General features: G+C 39.9%; 1 pseudogene across 1 annotated transcript in view; it reads left to right on the top strand.

The window, feature by feature from the left end:
* The first annotated feature begins 917 nt into the window (after positions 1 to 917).
* Positions 918 to 18,783, top strand: part of LOC143530785 (hyperosmolality-gated Ca2+ permeable channel 1.1-like) — a 47,327-nt pseudogene continuing 29,461 nt past the window's right edge. Inside the window, exons 1-3 of the transcript XR_013134915.1 lie at positions 918 to 1,073; positions 1,176 to 1,331; positions 3,399 to 3,688. The product of XR_013134915.1 is annotated as a hyperosmolality-gated Ca2+ permeable channel 1.1-like (transcript). The remainder of the gene's footprint in view (positions 1,074 to 1,175; positions 1,332 to 3,398; positions 3,689 to 18,783) is intronic.

The raw sequence follows: 18,783 nt of genomic DNA, 5'->3' as shown, positions 1-18,783 counted from the left end.
ACATCAACTTCAATACAAAGCACTTATTGAAGATTTTTAAAGAAACGATGGGGTATCAAGGAAGTGTCCATGAGGGACAGTTTCAGAAGGGTCTGTTTCTGATGCTATACAGATTTCTAATTCACCACATTATTCATGGATTTGCTCCGAGGAAGGGATCATGGACTCTGATGAGTCTTGATCTAGCAAATGCCACTGTTGGAACAATTTTTGATCTGCCCTTTAACTTTTCCAAGATGATTTTTGATGGGTTAGTGGGGAATCTGAAGAAACCAGAAAGAAAAAGATTTTTTTACAGTACCCAAGATTCCTGCAGATCATATTCAATAGTGTATTACAAGATTTGCCAACAATTGGAGTCACACATAAACTGCAAGATCCTGATGTTTACAAGAGAATAAAGAATCCAGATGTCTCTAATAACTTTGATGCAAGTGTTCCATTTGAAATTTTGCCTTGGTTGTTAAACCATGATCTGGCTGTGATGCCTGTGCCTGAGCTGAGCTCAGAGGAGGAAGAAGGGGGTGATGATGACAGTGATGAAGGAGATTCTGATGATGATGTTGATGGAAATGAAGGTGGAGATGATTTGGAGATGGGAATTATGTCACAAGAACAGGGGGCAAAGAGAAGAACCTGAACAACCAATCCCAACACTACCACACTCACCACCACCAACCTCACCACATCAAACACCACCTCAATCCTTTACCTTAGACCAACCTGAAACCTCCACACAACACTCACCACAACCACATACTTCACCACTTATAAGCCAAATCCAATCAGAACCATTAATACCTAACACACAACACACACAATCCCCATCCATCACTGAACAACCCACTTATGAACCATTCCCTACAACCCTACCCTCAAGCCAACAAGATAACACACTTCAAAGAAATATTGATCTAATGTTGGAGAATGCTGAGTTAAGAAGGAGAATTGAGGAAGTGTTGAAAGAGAATCAGGAGTTGAAAATGAGGAATGAGGAGGTGACTGGAGAGAATGTGATGTTGCTGCAGAGGCTAGTAGATGCTGAATTGAAAGTTCAAACCCTGGTGCAGGAGGTTGAGAAGACCTCAGCTGCCCCAAAACAGGGGGAGAATATAGATGATGATGATGTGGTTATGACTGATGCTGAAAGTGTTGATAGTATTGATGCTCTGAAGATATTAATGAACAATTATGATGATAGTGATGAATCTGAATCTGTAATGGAAGTGAGAGAAGAAGAAACCAATGATGATGAAGAGGTTGTACTTAGAGAAGAAATGACTGAGATTGTGGATGAGGAGATGACAGTAGAAAATGTGGATGAGAATGCTGTTACTGAGGAACTAGAACACACTGAGCCAAATGATGATCAAGAAGCTAGTTCCAAGAGGGTAGATCATGACTCTGAGTTGGAAAACTTATTTAGAGAGATTGATGAATTTGGAAGTGATGAACAAGAGGATGAAGAAGATGTGAGGAAAAGGAAAGAAAAGGGAAAAGGTTTAGCAACTGATGATGAACCTATTGTATATGTTGAGAAGGATGTTTCCTTTGTAGATACTGCTGCTGCTGCTGCTCTTGCTGAGAAAGAAAGACTTATTAAAGAATCAATGGAAAGGGAAGCAATTGGCCATTCCTTGACAGAAGAAGAGTTAGCACAGCAGGACCTATTGATCAAAGAAGCCAATGTAGCAAAAGAGATATTTCAAGATGTGGCAGATCAAGAGGTGATTGAAATTTTGGTAAATCTGAACAAGAATCAAGAGTTTGATGACTCTTTGGGAAGGGTGGTCAGCAAGTTTCAGGAGCAACAATCTGAGACTGCTGAACCATCAACCAATGCAATGATTATACCTGAAGAAATTGGTGAGTCAATTGCAACTATGGCTGCCAAGAAATGGGTTGAACAAGTAAAAGAGGATTTGAGAAAGAATCCTACTGGTAACTGGCCAGAAAGAAAATTTGAAAAGACTTATCAAAGAAGGAAGAGAACTGCTGAGCAGGATGAAGCTGAAAAAACTGTTAGGAAGGGTGTATAGGATGAAAAGAATAAATGTTATGTGGAGACCCCAGAAGATGATGAACCAATCAGGGCAATCCCCATACAAATACTGAAACCAGGAGAAAAATTACCAGGGGTCCCTGATGTTAATATTTCTGATGAAAATGAAAATAATGATGAACCAGATCATCCTGCCTCTGATGAACCCAAAATAGATGCCATGATTGATCTATCAGATGATGAGGAGGATGACTCTGAGGAGTCTGATGAAGAGGGTGATGACAACCCTGATCAAGGAGGTGAGAAAGTTGGTACAAGCTCCACTGCTGAGACCCCTCAAGCTGAAAAGACATATATTCAAAGAGGCAACATTGAAATCAATGAAGAGGAAGTCTTAAAGAAGATTGAGAAGAGAAAGAAAAATACTGAGCATTATAAAACTTATTTGAAAGGTAGAGGCTATCCTGAAGCTGCCTTAGAAAAATACACTGTTGACCAAATTCAAGATCTTTACAACAGTGAGAAAGAGATAGTATCAGAAAAATTTGTAAAACAGGATGATAAGATTGAGTTGGAAGAGTTAAAGAAGAAATATGATGGTATATGTGGATACCTGATTGAGAAAGGCATGAAGCCTGAGGTTGTAAGAAATCTGAGTAGAGAGGCAGTATTTGACCAGTATTTCAAGAAGAAAGAGAAAGATTTAAAAAGGGTCTATACTGAGAGCTCAATCTTAAAAGAAACATATGATGAGCCACCTGCCAAAAGAACAAGAAGACTCAGGACTGTGAGGGAAAAGGAGAAGGAACAAGAAAAGACAACTGATCAACCTCTGATCCCTCAGCCAGAACAGCCTGAAGTTAAACCTGATGATGAACCATTTATGCCTTGGGAGAATGAGGAAATGATCAGCATCCTAAGAAACAAAATGATAAACAAGAGAGGGATGACTGAAGCAGATTTTAATGTTTTGGAGAAAGAGGATTTGAAGACTCTTTTCTATCTGTAAAAAGATGAGTGGGAAAAGGCATTGAGGGAAGGAGAAAATCCCAGATATTATGCTGATGGCAGATTTGTACCTGTTGGACTGGCAAGAACTCCAGGAATGATAAAAATGTTAATTGAACTGGAGGCTGCAGGACATGACATGGTGGAGATAGCCAACCTTCCCACTGAGATGGTGGAAGCTATATATGTAAAGACATTTAACTTGGGACCTCAAAAGCCCAAGAAATCAATTCCACTCAGACCTCCACTCCATCAGAGATTCCCAAGAGGAAGAGACCAAGGAGGAAGAGGAGAATTAAGCAGCTCAGTACAACAAGGAACAAGACCACAATCTGGTGTGGATCTACCAAGAGAGCTCTACTATGATTCAGTAACTGATACTTTGAAGGTGATTATGGAAAGTAGGCAGTTGAGGGAAATTATTTTGAGAAGTGACTTCAGAGAATACAATGAAGAACAACTGAGCAGAATGGAGTCACTTCATCATTATGATTTCAGGGACAGAAGCAGATCTGCAGGGAGACAAATGAATGACTTATCTAAATACCTGTATGAGCAAGCTGGAAATGGGTTCAGATTCTTAAAAGACAACATAAGCAGAGGTGTAGCTTCAATGAACAAAGCAAGAAGATCTGCAAAGGTAAAGAAGATGGATATTGCTGAAAGAGACTTTAAGATGTATGTCAGAGATGAAGACCCACTGTCCAACATAAGTAAGTGTATAAGTTTGAGAAGAAGAATGAAAAGGCCAAACTACACTGTACAAAAGAATGGCATCATTGCTCAAGTTGAATACAAGGAAAATGGAGAATATGTGTAACACCCCGTAACCGCAGCGGAAACGTAAACGGGATGCAACAGACACGTCTGATATCAACAGCATTGCTTATAAAGAAAACACCACTACATTAATTTACATCATATTACATTGTTCCGTGTTTAGTTCCCGTCTAGGCGATAACATATAAGTTTTACCAACATTACATTAACGTATATAATGCAAAATGATCCCTATGCTTCCACAAAAGCACGCATCATCAAGCATATAGCACTTATTCCAGGTTGGGGGTACCTAGAAAGCATGGAAAGAAAACGGGTCAACTACGAATAGTTGGTGAGTTTCACAATTCGAGTAAACCATGATAAATCATTATCATAAAATAATATTATTATCGATGTAATTATGCTGAGCCCACAAGTGAAACCTCTGACTATCACACACAACCCCCGTGGCATATCCCCCGCCCACGGTCCTGCCCCAAACCGCTATGTATAACATTACATAGCAAAATATATAACAACAAAATAGACATGTGCAACTGGCTGGGAAACATCAGCAAATCCATGCCGGACCAGTTGGGTTTGTCAGACCAATAGTACTATCCACACTCTACCGGCTTTCAGTTAATCACTCGTGTTCCGGGGCCTTAGAATGTTAGCAACTCAGACAATTACCATCTTAGTACATTTCCGTACGATTCTCGCACAATAAAATATATAAATCCACGCAAATCCATGCGTTTAGTATGTATTTAAACATTTCTATAACAACATGCTTTCCGCCCCGGGAAAATATTTAAAAACAATTCAGAAAAGGGGCTCGTGAAACTCACCTTAACGTAGCAAGCAGTACACAATACACAGCTACTAATCCGGATCTGTAATACGATCCCTAAATTCGTTACTTTATAATCACTATTAATATAACTGTAACCGTGTTAACCGGTACATCTGGGGACACTGTTAACCCAGTACTGTATCCGTAATGTTAACCCAGAAACACTTCTCCGGACTCAGATTGCGATACCGTTTAGAGTTCACTAGACAGATTTACTATTAGTCGTTTTTCCCGTTTTGCGTGCCTAGCACGGTTATCCATTTTTATGTTTCAAAAATGAGTTTGGTCACACACGACCCGAAAATAGTTGTTAATTGATAATTTAACTAACGTTGTGAAATTAGGGCTCGGTTTAGACGTCCCGATTGGCCGCGGGACCCGTTTCCGTCATTATCGTACCGGAAACTGTTAAATAGGTTAAAAACACTCAAATCATCCGAATTATTTTCGGATGATTCATTTTTACTTGTTTAACTCAATTATATGAAAATAGTTCATTTTTAGGGTTTTTATACACCAGTCAGCTCGCTTATGCGAACTTTACCGTTTTACGCGTTTTAAGCTTTAAAAGTTTGTTTTAGCACAAATAATTATCCGTTTAGTCTCGAATCTTGAAATTTTGCACAAATCACTTTTTGACAGTGGGGAATTTAATAAAAATATTTCCAGAATTAATTTTATATTTAATATTTATTTATTTATTTTTAAACACCATTTAAACACTAAATATTTCGTAAATACCAAACGATCTTAGAAAAATCCCAAATTTTTCCTGGATGACCCCTACCATCTCCATATTCCCCTTTAATTTTTCCAGAACCAAAATCCCTTTTTAAATGCCGTTTTCACTAAAACCGAGCTAGAAAACCCTAGAACTCGTTTAAACGAAAAGCCTACTTAGACTTCTCCAACGGACCTAAAATTTTGTGTGTGACTTATACATGTTATAAAAAGCTTATCTGTAATTTTCCAAAATTTTTCATGATATTTAACTATTTTTCACCATTTTTGGCCAAAACCGAGCACTAAATTCACCAAATATTCATCCTTTATCCAAAAATTACCAAAACTTCACAGAACTGATATTTTCATATATCTAATACCTCTGTAAAATTTCATGACCTAAATCTACACGTATCACAATCTGTCCAAAAATACAAACATCACACAAAACCGAACTACCTTGTGTTTCTAGCTTCAAATCGCAAGAATCTCGCTTTCTAGCCTTTGCTAGCAACTAGATACAACACCTACAAGCACAATAACACCACACCAAGCAAGTTACACCCACAATCAACCCATTTCTTTCATGGTTTCGGTTATGCTTTAAAAACAAAGATTTAACCGTAAAAATTCGTTTTTGGTTCGTTTAACTCCTTTCTTGGACCAAGATCCCTTGTATAACCCGTATACATCACTTGATCATGCAAGAATCGGTTCCATCTCGGGTTTTCACCCTTTTTCACTTGGAAACCTCATTTTCTTGTAAGAAAACTCAAGAAACAAAGATAAACACGTACATAACACGATCTTTACCTCGGTTTTTCTTGTTAAAAAGTCTCGGTTTTTGATCAAGGAGTTGAGAGGATTCAAGATGGTTGAAGGGTTGTGAAAGAAAAAAAATAAAAGGATAAGGGGTTAAACCCCCCCATCCGATCGGAACATAAGGTTGGGTGGGGTGGGACCCGCAACTCTAATTCTATCCACACATTTGGATTCTCGTAATCCGGATAATGTTTTGGATAATCTGGTTCCGTTCGTTTTTCGGTTAAACGTTTAATTCGGCTTAAAACGAGGCCAAAACGGTCGTTTTTCGGCTTAAAAATGAAATTTATATAAAACCGATTTAAAAACTTCAAAAACTTAAACCATGACCTTCATTAACTTAAAACATCATATTATTAATAATTACGCATCTTTTTCGGCTTGATATATCGTCTCTTGCTCGGTTTGTTATTAAAGGTTTCGTTTAACGTACCGATGTACCGTTAAATCGAAAATTCTTTTATGTGCTTTAATTCACTTATCCAGAAGCTTTAATACTTCGTAAACATTACTAAATATCATATATCCCTTCTATAACGTAATCCTCGATTCATTCGGGCTTCAATAACCGTTAATCGGTTAATCGTATTTCCAATACGATTAACTGTATAATCGAGTATAATTCGTACTGTGAATCATACATACTCGTATAAACACATTATAATTCATATATTCATTATTAAATAACACATAAATAGTATATACCGGCTAGGGTATACCTGAATTTGCCGGAGTCGTTACATTCTCCCCCCGTAAAAGAAATTTCGTCCTCGAAATTTTACGCGTCGACTACTTCCTTTTAAGGAAATAGATAGGGGTATTTCTTCCGGAATTCGTCCTTTCGTTCCCATGTATATTCTGGGACTCGATGCGAATTCCATCTAACTTTGACCAACGAAATCTTGTTGTGTCTAAGTTGCTTGATTTTCCCGTCTACTATTTCTACGGGTTCCTCTACGAAATTGAGTTTATCATTTATTTGGACACCCTCTAAAGGTAACACCGATGTCTCATCCGCCAGACATCTTTTCAATTTCGATACGTGAAACACGTTGTGAACTGCACTCAGTTCATCGGGTAGTTCTAATCGGTACGCTACGGGACCGATTTTTGCAATAATATTGAAGGGTCCAATATATCTCGGGGCTAACTTCCCCGCATTTCCAAGTCTGACTACACCCTTCCATGGTGATACTTTCAAATACACTTTATCACCTTTCTCAAATGACAACGGTTTTCTACGGGTATCGGCATAACTCTTCTGCCGATCCCGCGCAGCTTTCAGATTGTTCCTAATTTCAAGGATTTTGCTGGTCGTTTCCTGGACCAGGTCTGATCTAATAACCTGAGTGTCGCCCACTTCAGTCCAGCAGAGTGGTGATCGGCACTTCCGACCATACAATGCTTCGTAAGGCGCTGCCTTTATACTGCTATGGTAACTGTTATTATAGGAAAATTCAACGAGTGGGAGGTGTTGATCCCAATTTCCCTTAAAATCCAGTACGCATGCACGAAGCAAATCCTCCAGGGTTTGGATGGTCCTCTCAGACTGACCATCGGTCTGAGGGTGGTAAGCTGTGCTTAGATCAATGCACGTTCCCAGCGCTTCTTGGACAGCTTGCCAAAGATTGGAGGTGAAATGGCTATCCCGATCGGAGATGATCGAGATGGGTATCCCATGACGAGACACAATTTCATTTATATAAATCTGCGCAAGTCTCTCTGTGTTATAATTATTTCTAATCGGAATAAAATGTGCCGATTTGGTTAATCGATCCACGATTACCCAAATTGCATCATGTCCTCGGGACGTCTTAGGGAGATGTGTCACAAAATCCATCGTGATTTGCTCCCACTTCCATTCGGGAATCTCCGGTTGTTGTAACATCCCTGAGGGTTTCTGGTGCTCCGCCTTAACTCTCGCACAAGTCGTACATTTACCGACATACGTTGCGATATCCTTTTTCATACCCGACCACCAGTAGAACTCCTTCACATCCTTGTACATCTTATCCGATCCCGGTTGTATGGAATATTTCGATCTATGCGCTTCGTCCATGATTAATTCACGAAGGTCATGGAGGGTCGGGATCCAAGCCCGATTTTTGAAATAGAGAATTTCGTCCACGCGCTGTTCGAAATTCTTCTCATTACCGTACAGTCCCTCCTTTTCCAATTGTTCCTCTTTCAACGCCTCACGTTGAGCGACTCGAATCAGGCCCGAAACGTTTGACTAGACTATCATCCCCAGCGCTCGCACTTGCAATGGCTTAACCCAATCTTTCCTACTCAAGGCATCGGCTACAACATTAGCCTTGCCGGGGTGATAACGGATGTCACAGTCATAATCGCTCAACAACTCGACCCATCTTCGTTGTCTCATATTCAGTTCTTTCTGATCGAATATGTGTTGCAAACTTTTATGATCGGTGAAGATGGTGCACTTCGTACCGTAGAGATAATGTCTCCAGATTTTAAGTGCGAAGATAACCGCTCCCAGTTCTAAGTCGTGAGTAGTGTAATTCTTCTCATGTACTTTTAACTGTCGGGAAGCATAGGCTACCTTATTATTCTGCATCAACACGCATCCTAACCCTCTACGCGATGCGTCACAACACACGACAAAACCATCGTCTCCATCGGGGAGACTTAAAATCTGCGCTTGGCACAATTTTTGCTTTAACATTTGAAACGCGGTTTCCTGCTCTTCTCCCCATTCATACTTTCGATCCTTTTGAGTCAGGAGGGTTAAAGGTTGGGCGATGCTGGAAAAGTTCTCTATAAATCGACGATAATACCCAGCTAAGCCTAAGAATTGGCAGATTTCCTTTGGCGATTTAGGCGCTTGCCAATTCTTAACTGCTTCAACCTTACTCGGATCAACGTGTATTCCTTGATGGTTTACGACGTGACCGAGGAATTGCACTTCTTGTAACCAAAAGTTACACTTGGAGAATTTTGCATACAACTTCTCCTGATTCAGAAGCTTTAGAATTATTCTTAAGTGTTGCTCGTGCTCTTCTTTACTTTTCGAGTAAATCAAAATATCGTCAATAAACACGATGACGAATTTGTCGAGGTAGGGTTTACAGACTCGATTCATTAGGTCCATGAACACTGCCGGCGCATTTGTTAGCCCAAAAGGCATAACTAAGAACTCGTAATGGCCGTAGCGAGTCCGGAATGCGGTTTTTGGGATATCTTCTTCCTGAATTCTAACCTGATGGTAACCCGATCTAAGATCGATTTTTGAGAAATAGCTCGCACCTTGCAGCTGGTCAAACAGATCATCAATTCAGGGAAGAGGGTACCTGTTTTTGATTGTTAACTTGTTCAACTCCCTGTAATCAATGCACATTCTATGGCTCCCGTCCTTCTTTTTCACGAATAATACAGGTGCACCCCACGGGGAATAACTAGGACGTATAAATCCTTTATCCAACAATTCTTGCAACTGATTGGATAATTCCTGCATCTCGGACGGTGCAAGTCGGTAGGGTGCTTTAGCAACAGGGCCAGCTTGAGGTAATAAATCGATTCTGAATTCGACCTGTCGGGTTGGCGGTAATCCAGGAAGTTCTTCTGGGAAAACTTGTGGAAACTCGCGTACCACCGGGATATCATCCACCCGTTTCTCATCAGAATCTGTGGCCGTCAAGCTTGCTAGATACGCCACGCATCCCTGGCGTATATATTTTAACACCTTGAGGTGGGATATAAATGGTATCATTGTGCCCGACTTCTCTCCTTGCACTAACACCTCTTCGTCATCCGACACCCGGATCTTGACGATTTTCTTTTCACAGTTTATTTCTACTTTGTTACGTGCTAACCAATCCATTCCCACTATCACGTCAAAACTACCTAATTCTACCGGTAATAAGTCAATCAAGAAGGATTCATCGTTCAGAATAAAAGGGCAATTTCGAACTATCTGATTAACTATCATGGTTTTACCGTTAGCTACTTCTATAGTATAAGGTTCTATGGTTTCACTAATCGGAAGGTTTGCTATCGATAGGAACTTAACAGAGACGAAACTTCTATCGGCGCCTGTATCAAATAATACAGAAGCGTAATGATCAGAGACGAGGAATGTACCTGTCACTACGCTGGGTCCTGGCGTGCTTCGTTCGCCCCCATCACAAAAGCTCGGCCTCTCGCCGGATTGGACGACGATGCCTGACCCACTGCTTGTCTCCCATTTCCTCCCTTGTTCAGCCTCGGACAGTTTCTCTTGAAGTGATCTGTTCTGCCGCATTCAAAGCAAGCACGGCTGGTGGTCATCATTTGGTTTCCTTGTGGGTTTTGTTGTCTGGCTGGTTGGGTCCTAAATGGCTGCGCACGGATAGGTTGCGGTTGTCGGTTCAGATTGTTCAGGTTTGTCCTACAACTCGGTGCGTAATGCCCATTCCTGCCACACCGTTGGCACACTACCCCCCTGCACTCGCCACCATGCTGGTAACCGCATTTCCCACACCCAGGAAACGTCCTTGACTGCGGTTCCTGCCTTCCGCCTGAACTAGTCATGGCGTAGTTCTGGGCAGCGGGCCTAGCACGTTTATTTTGCTGCTTCTCCTGGACCCTACTGTCGTACGTACCTCGCTTTCCCCCAGCAGACTCTCCTGCCACCTTCAGTGACCCACTCCTCACGAAATCATATGTGACGATACCAGCTTGCGTCATCGCACCCTCAAACGTCTGGTGTCCCCCAGCGTTGACTATACTCCTTACTAATGGAGTTAGTCCCCATATATAACGCTCCACCCTCTTTGACTCAGGGGTGACCAACCATGGCACTAATCGCGACAATTCATTAAATCGGTTCGTATAACCCAAGTGGTCTGCCCCCTGCATCTCCAAGTTCCACAACTCGTTTTCTAGCTTCTGCAGTTCGTTTTTCTGGCAGAATCGTTCCAGTACAAGGGCTTTGAGTTCTGCCCAGGTCATGCGGTTTGTCGCTGCCTGACCGCGAGTTTGCACTATTGTGTTCCCCCATGTCAAGGCATGGTCCGTGAGCGTGCAGGTAGCATACTTAACAATGTACTCCTCAAGGCAGTAACTGATGTTCACAACCGACTCTATTTTCTCAATCCACTAAACCAACCCATTGCGCCCCTCAGACCCGCTAAATTCTAGGGGCTTGCACAACATAAAATCCTTGATTGAACATCCCCTTGTTGCAGGAGTCGGTTCAGCGTGGTTCGTTTCTACACTGGGTATAGGGCCATTGCTATCTGTAACGACCACCCTAGGTGGTGCGTCATTACTCGGAATCGGGTTACCGTTCGGTGAAGGATTAACATTTTGTTCCCCAACATTATTGGTGGTCGTTTGATTGCTCGCAGGGTCTGGATTGGTCGTATTGTTAATACTGGCGGCGATGCGCGATACTATATCCGGTATCGCCGCCTCTAACTGTCGAGCAATCAGACGACTCACATCCACTTCTGACAATTGAGCTGACCGTTTTGGTGCCATTCTACACAACATTAAGAAAATACATATAATTAATACGAATACCAATCTCAATAAACAACATATATTCCATTCATTAATAAACATCAGTACATATTACACAATCATCAGTACACATTACATAAACATCAGCCCATAGATTAAATTTTCATACATCGGTCCTACATCGGCATCATTTCGACATAACCCGCTATGGGTCAGTGCTTGAATGATACACCAAAAGTATCTACAATGACATCCCCAAAATCGACCCTTATGGGCTAGTGGCTGTACTATAACTACCCAAGATTCACTCTATGTTAGCATCGCCACTAACTGGTTACACAGAGTATCAAAAAGCGGATCCTGACTACTACCACCTTAACATAACTAAACATGGTGGTATACCAACCACACCAACACTGCCGCCATCACCACTAACACTGCCATCAAACCCCGGATCCGTGTTTCCATCCGGTCAATCATCCACTGGGAGTATGCGTCCTCCCTCCTCAGTTGAGCGATCGCATACTGGCTGTCCAGTATGCAGTCCGCCGAGTGATTCCTCCTCTGGATACCCACCGTCAAGTGATTCCTCCTCTGTTACACATCTGCTCGGTGAGCACTCGGAGCCATGCAGCCTCGGTGGAGGGACGCTCATCCCTTTCCAGCCTAGGGGTACCCCACACGGGTGGAGGCAAGGCTCGGGCTGGGGGCGGGAGGACTCGCCCCTGTGGTAAGTGGGTCTGGGTGGGGTAAAGGTAGGTGGGACATAAGGGGCACTGATCCGCGCCGTGAGGCGGGGACCGGGTTTGGGAGGGGTAGGGGTGACCTGTGGTGCTGGTGGGGTGGGGGATCTGGCAATCCTAGTCGAGATGGACAGGCTAGCACTCCTACGGCTAGTCTCACTAGGTTCAGTGCTGGATGCTAAGCGTAAGCTCCTAGATTCCCCGGAATTGGTCTCCTCCGAGTCCTCTTCCACTGATAAACTTCGAGATCTTGACATCCTTACCTGTACACAAGTTAGCAAACATATAGTTCCTTCCATAATGTAAACCATAGTTAAATTAATATACACACATTTATACAACCTTGTCACATAAAAATATTATCATATACTTACACATATGTTGCCGATTTTACCTATTAATGTTCCCCGTGACTTCCCCTGAATCCCCTCGTGCGGACAAGTCTGTTATTACGTTCCGGACCATAATAACTCACTTGTCCATCCAAGTTCATCCAGATCTCGTCACTATAAATTATTAGTTGATATTCATATACTATAATTGAGCTACTGGTTATATTTTAGGTATCTTTTAAAGACATCCTAATTCTTTATAGTCAATGGCTCTGATACCAAGTTCTGTAACACCCCGTAACCGCAGCGGAAACGTAAACGGGATGCAACAGACACGTCTGATATCAACAGCATTGCTTATAAAGAAAACACCACTACATTAATTTACATCATATTACATTGTTCCGTGTTTAGTTCCCGTCTAGGGGATAACATATAAGTTTTACCAACATTACATTAACGTATATAATACAAAATGATCCGTATGCTTCCACAAAAGCACGCATCATCAAGCATATAGCACTTATTCCAGTTTGGGGGTACCTAGAAAGCATGGAAAGAAAACGGGTCAACTACGAATAGTTGGTGAGTTTCACAATTCGAGTAAACCATGATAAATCATTATCATAAAATAATATTATTATCGATGTAATTATGCTGAGCCCACAAGTGAAACCTCTGACTATCACACACAACCCCCGTGGCATATCCCCCGCCCACGGTCCTGCCCCAAACCGCTATGTCTAACATTACATAGCAAAATATATAACAACAAAATAGACATGTGCAACTGGCTGGGAAACATCAGCAAATCCATGCCGGACCAGTTGGGTTTGTCAGACCAATAGTACTATCCACACTCTACCGGCTTTCAGTTAATCACTCGTGTTCCGGGGCCTTAGAATGTTAGCAACTCAGACAATTACCATCTTAGTACATTTCCGTACGATTCTCGTACAATAAAATATATAAATCCACGCAAATTCATGCGTTCAGTATGTATTTAAACATTTCTATAACAACATGCTTTCCGCCCCGGGAAAATATTTAAAAACAATTCAGAAAAGGGGCTCGTGAAACTCACCTTAACGTAGCAAGCAGTACACAATACACAGCTACTAATCCGGATCTGTAATACGATCCCTAAATTCGTTACTTTATAATCACTATTAATATAACTGTAACCGTGTTAACCGGTACATCTGGGGACACTGTTAACCCAGTACTGTATCCGTTCTGGGGGCAATGTTAACCCAGAAACACTTCTCCGGACTCAGATTGTGATATCGTTTAGAGTTCACTAGACAGATTTACTATTAGTCGTTTTTCCCGTTTTGCGTGCCTAGCACGGTTATCCATTTTTATGTTTCAAAAATGAGTTTGGTCACACACGACCCGAAAATAGTTGTTAATTGATAATTTAACTAACGTTGTGAAATTAGGGCTCGGTTTAGACGTCCCGATTGGCCGCGGGACCCGTTTCCGTCATTATCGTACCGGAAACTGTTAAATAGGTTAAAAACACTCAAATCATCCGAATTATTTTCGGATGATTCATTTTTACTTGTTTAACTCAATTATATGAAAATAGTTCATTTTTAGGGTTTTTATTCACCAGTCAGCTCGCTTATGCGAACTTTACCGGTTTACGCGTTTTAAGCTTTAAAAGTTTGTTTTAGCACAAATAATTATCCGTTTAGTCTCGGATCTTGAAATTTTGCACAAATCACTTTTTGACAGTGGGGAATTTAATAAAAATATTTCCAGAATTAATTTTATATTTAACATTTATTTATCTATTTTTAAACACCATTTAAACACTAAATATGTCGTAAATAACAAACGATCTTAGAAAAATCCCAAATTTTTCCTGAATGACCCCTGCCATCTCCATAGTCCCCAGTAATTTTTCCAGAACAAAAATCCCTTTTTAAATGCCGTTTTCACTAAAACCGAGCTAGAAAACCCTAGAACTCGTTTAACCGAAAAGCCTACTTAGACTTCTTCAACGGACCTAAAGTTTTGTGTGTGACTTATAAATGTTATAAAAAGCTTATCTGCAATTTTCCTGAATTTTTCATTATATTTATCTATTTTTCACCATTTTTGGCCAAAACCGAGCACTAAATTCACCAAATATTCATCCTTTATCCAAAAATTACCAACAATTCATAGAACTCATATTTTCATATATCTAATACCTCTGTAAAAGTTCATGACCTAACTCTACACGTATCACAATCTGTCCAAAAATACAAACATCACACAAAACCAAACTACCTTGTGTTTTCAAATCGCAAGAATCTCGCTTTCTATCCTTTGCTAGCAACTAGATACAACACCTACAAGCATAATAACACCACACCAAGCAAGTTACACCCACAATCAAGCCATTTCTTTCATGGTTTCGGTTATGCTTTAAAAACAAAGATTTAACCGTAAAAATTCGTTTTTGGTTCGTTTAACTCCTTTCTTGGACCAAGATCCCTTGTATAACCCGTATACATCACTTGATCATGCAAGAATCGGTTCCATCTCGGGTTTTCACCCTTTTTCACTTGGAAACCTCATTTTCTTGTAAGAAAACTCAAGAAACAAAGATAAACACGTACATAACATGATCTTTACCTCGGTTTTTCTTGTTAAAAAGTCTTGGTTTTTGATCAAGGAGTTGAGAGGATTCAAGATGGTTGAAGGGTTGTGAAAGAAAAAAAATTAAAGGATAAGGGGTTAAACCCCCCCATCCGATCGGAACATATGATTGGGTGGGGTGGGACCCACAACTCTAATTCTATCCACACATTTGGATTCTCGTAATCCGGATAATGTTTTGGATAATCTGGTTCAGTTCGTTTTTCGGTTAAACGTTTAATTCGGCTTAAAACGAGGCCAAAACGGTCGTTTTTCGGCTTAAAAATGAAATTTATATAAAACCGATTTAAAAACTTCAAAAACTTAAACCATGACCTTCATTAACTTAAAACATCATATTATTAATAATTACGCATCTTTTTCGGCTTGATCGATCGTCTCTTGCTCGGTTTGGTATTAAAGGTTTCGTTTAACGTACCGATGTACCGTTAAATCGAAAATTCTTTTCTGTGCTTTAATTCACTTATCCCGAAGCTTTAATACTTCGTAAACATTACTAAATATCATATATCCCGTCTATAATGTAATCCTCGATTCATTCGGGCTTCAATAACCGTTAATCGGTTAATCGTATTTCCAATACGACTAACTGTATAATCGAGTATAATTCGTACTGTGAATCATACATACTCGTATAAACACATTATAATTCATATATTCATTATTAAATAACACATAAATAGTATATACCGGCTAGGGTATACCTGAATTTGCCGGAGTCGTTACAATATGCATTGATGAATTCTGATGGAAAGGTGCTGGCTGTGATAAAGAGAGATGCAGATCTTGCTTGCTTGCACAATGAAGATCTAGCTGATATTAGAGACTTGGTGATACCAGAAGGACACACTCACTACCAAGTGCTCAATATCTTCAGAGAAAGAGCAGCATCTGTAATCCAGCTGAGAAGACAAGCAGCCTACAATGAAAGGAAAAGACAAAACAGATAGAATAGGCTTTGCTTTGTAATGTCTTCGGACAAACTTTTGATTATGTAATTTTGTTTATGTAATTTGATTATGAAATTTGATGTGTATTTTGCTAAGTGTAACTAACCATAGAGTGTTTTGGGTCAGCTGAGGTGTTCCAATCTTGGGGGAGATTGTTGAGTCAAGAGTTTGACCCAAATGAGGAGATTTGACCTAAACGAAGAATTTGGAAGATTGGAATCTTCTCAACCTCCTCAGAAACTGCTAAGTATTGAATCCGAGCACACCTTGGACCTTCGAGTAAGCTTTTACTTAGCCGAGTACGAGATTTTGCCTCCCGGGCAAGGTTTACTTCTAATAGTCTTCTTAAGTGGATATCCGAGCAAGGTATGCTTTTTAGTGTTTTCCCGAGTAAGGTTCATTAATTTGGCATATCCGAGCAAGGTTCACTTGTCAAGCAGGATTGTTCTTCAAGACCAAGTATTTTACTCTTCCGAGTAAGGTATGGTCAACCAAGTCCAAGAAGCCAAGTATTTGGAAGACCGGGCAAGGTATTCTTTAATAATTATGGTCCGAGTATACTAGATGAGTTAATAGAATATCTTTAAGTTATCTCGAGTAAGGTTCTGCTCAAGTAAGGTATATACTCCCGAGTACGCCTTATCAATAAGTTGTTCAACTGACAATGAGCCAAACAGGATCATAGAAGAACAAGGTTGCTCGTAAGGATTTGTCGAGCAAAGTTTGATAAGTCTAAGAAGATTGAAGTCTACTCGATAAATATTTTACTTGGTAAAATATTCTTTAAGTAAAGTCTACCCGGAAACTGATTCCGAGTACACTTCTATGTTTACCAAGTCTGAAGGAAGGCCGAGTACACTGCGTACTCGGAGACTGAAGTTTAATGAAAAGCCTACCCGGAAGACTTGTTTTACACTTAGTATATTTTTTAATATGTAAATTGAATATGTACTATCGGATAGGGTTTCTAGAAGCAATGACAGCTGTCCTAGGTTGGCAGGCCTATAAATAGAATATTTAGGGCACGCCGCCAAAGAGAATACGGAGAGAGAGAGCACAATACGGATAAGACCGACACATTAATTTAGAGAATATTGTGTGTGACGGCTGTCTTAGGATTCCTTCCAAAACCCTAAATCGATTATCCTTTTGTATGATCAACGTTATATAAATGGAAATTATTTGAAGTGAATCCTTCGTGTGCCTTCCGTATTTGAATATTCATTGCAACCGTATGTTTGTTATTGATTCCGCCTTTAACAAACGGTCATCTTTCTAAATATAGTAACCCGTCATTAACTCTCTTGTCGACACGATTGATTTTGTGTGAGTTATGACATGATTAATTAAAGATCCGAGCCGAATCGAACATCACAATTTGGGACCTTGTCACTTAAAAACGTACCATGTCCCCGACAACGGCACCAAAAACTTGATGTGTAATGTGCGTGTGGTAAAATATAAAAGATGGGATGATTTGCTTTTTGCACAAGATCGTGTTTTAAATTTATAAAAGTAAATTCTACGAAGACTAAACACACAGAAAACAGGCAAGTATACCTATCGTATATGTAGAATAGTATTGGTAAGAACCAAGTATCGATCCGTGGACACAAATGTTTCTAATAATAAATCATTGTTTTACTTTAATCAGAGGTTTTATTCATTTTGGGGTTAATTTTTGAACTTTCTATAAAATATAAATACTTATATATAATATATAGGTGACCAAGACGAGAAATTCTAAACAAGTAGTTCAATTATATGAAGGTTACCATCTAAGATCAAGAATCCACTCCATTTTATCCATGATAAATAATATGTAAACATGTGGTAAACTCGTCGTAATAATATATGATAGATAGCTCCTCATTTCTAAGCGAGCATCTATGACAAAAAGGGAGTAGCATGCGCATTTTAAAGTCGACCCTTTCCTAATGTCATGCTGCCACGAGAATCTCAATTTAAGTTGGCAAGTAGTTTCGTAAATTAGAAAGATTAGGATTGACTTCTATTTCTCAAATACCAATTCTAACAACTTCGGGTGGTTGTCGTTAACTCACACAACCTCCCCTAGGTTGATTTAAGAAGGTTATAATTACACATTCCGTTAACATATGATTTCTTTAACTAGCATGATATCTTAAGCAATCGCGCTAGCGATGCCATTTTCGGATTACCAAAACTTAGAGAAATAGATCATAGCTTATATCTCATCATTTCTAAATACAATATAAGGATCCATGTTTCGATAAGTTATCAAAGTATTTCTATATTTCAAGAACATGAATCCATCATGAATGATTATCAATAGAATTGACAAACACCAACTTTGAATTGTTAAATTAAGATGGTGAAACATTTCACATCAAAATATAATTGCAAGATAACCATGTACTTTACTAGACTAAACCACATGTTTTATATATTTATCAAGTAAAACAAAGCTTCTTAATAGATTTTAGATGGT

This window comes from Bidens hawaiensis, unplaced genomic scaffold (assembly GCF_021521415.1).
Source record: "Bidens hawaiensis isolate Kalapana, Puna unplaced genomic scaffold, B.hawaiensis_p1.1 tig00009037_1, whole genome shotgun sequence".
Taxonomy (NCBI): Eukaryota; Viridiplantae; Streptophyta; class Magnoliopsida; order Asterales; family Asteraceae; genus Bidens; species Bidens hawaiensis.
The sequence above is the reverse complement of the archived record's forward strand: the minus strand, read 5'-3'. Positions and strand labels throughout refer to the sequence as shown.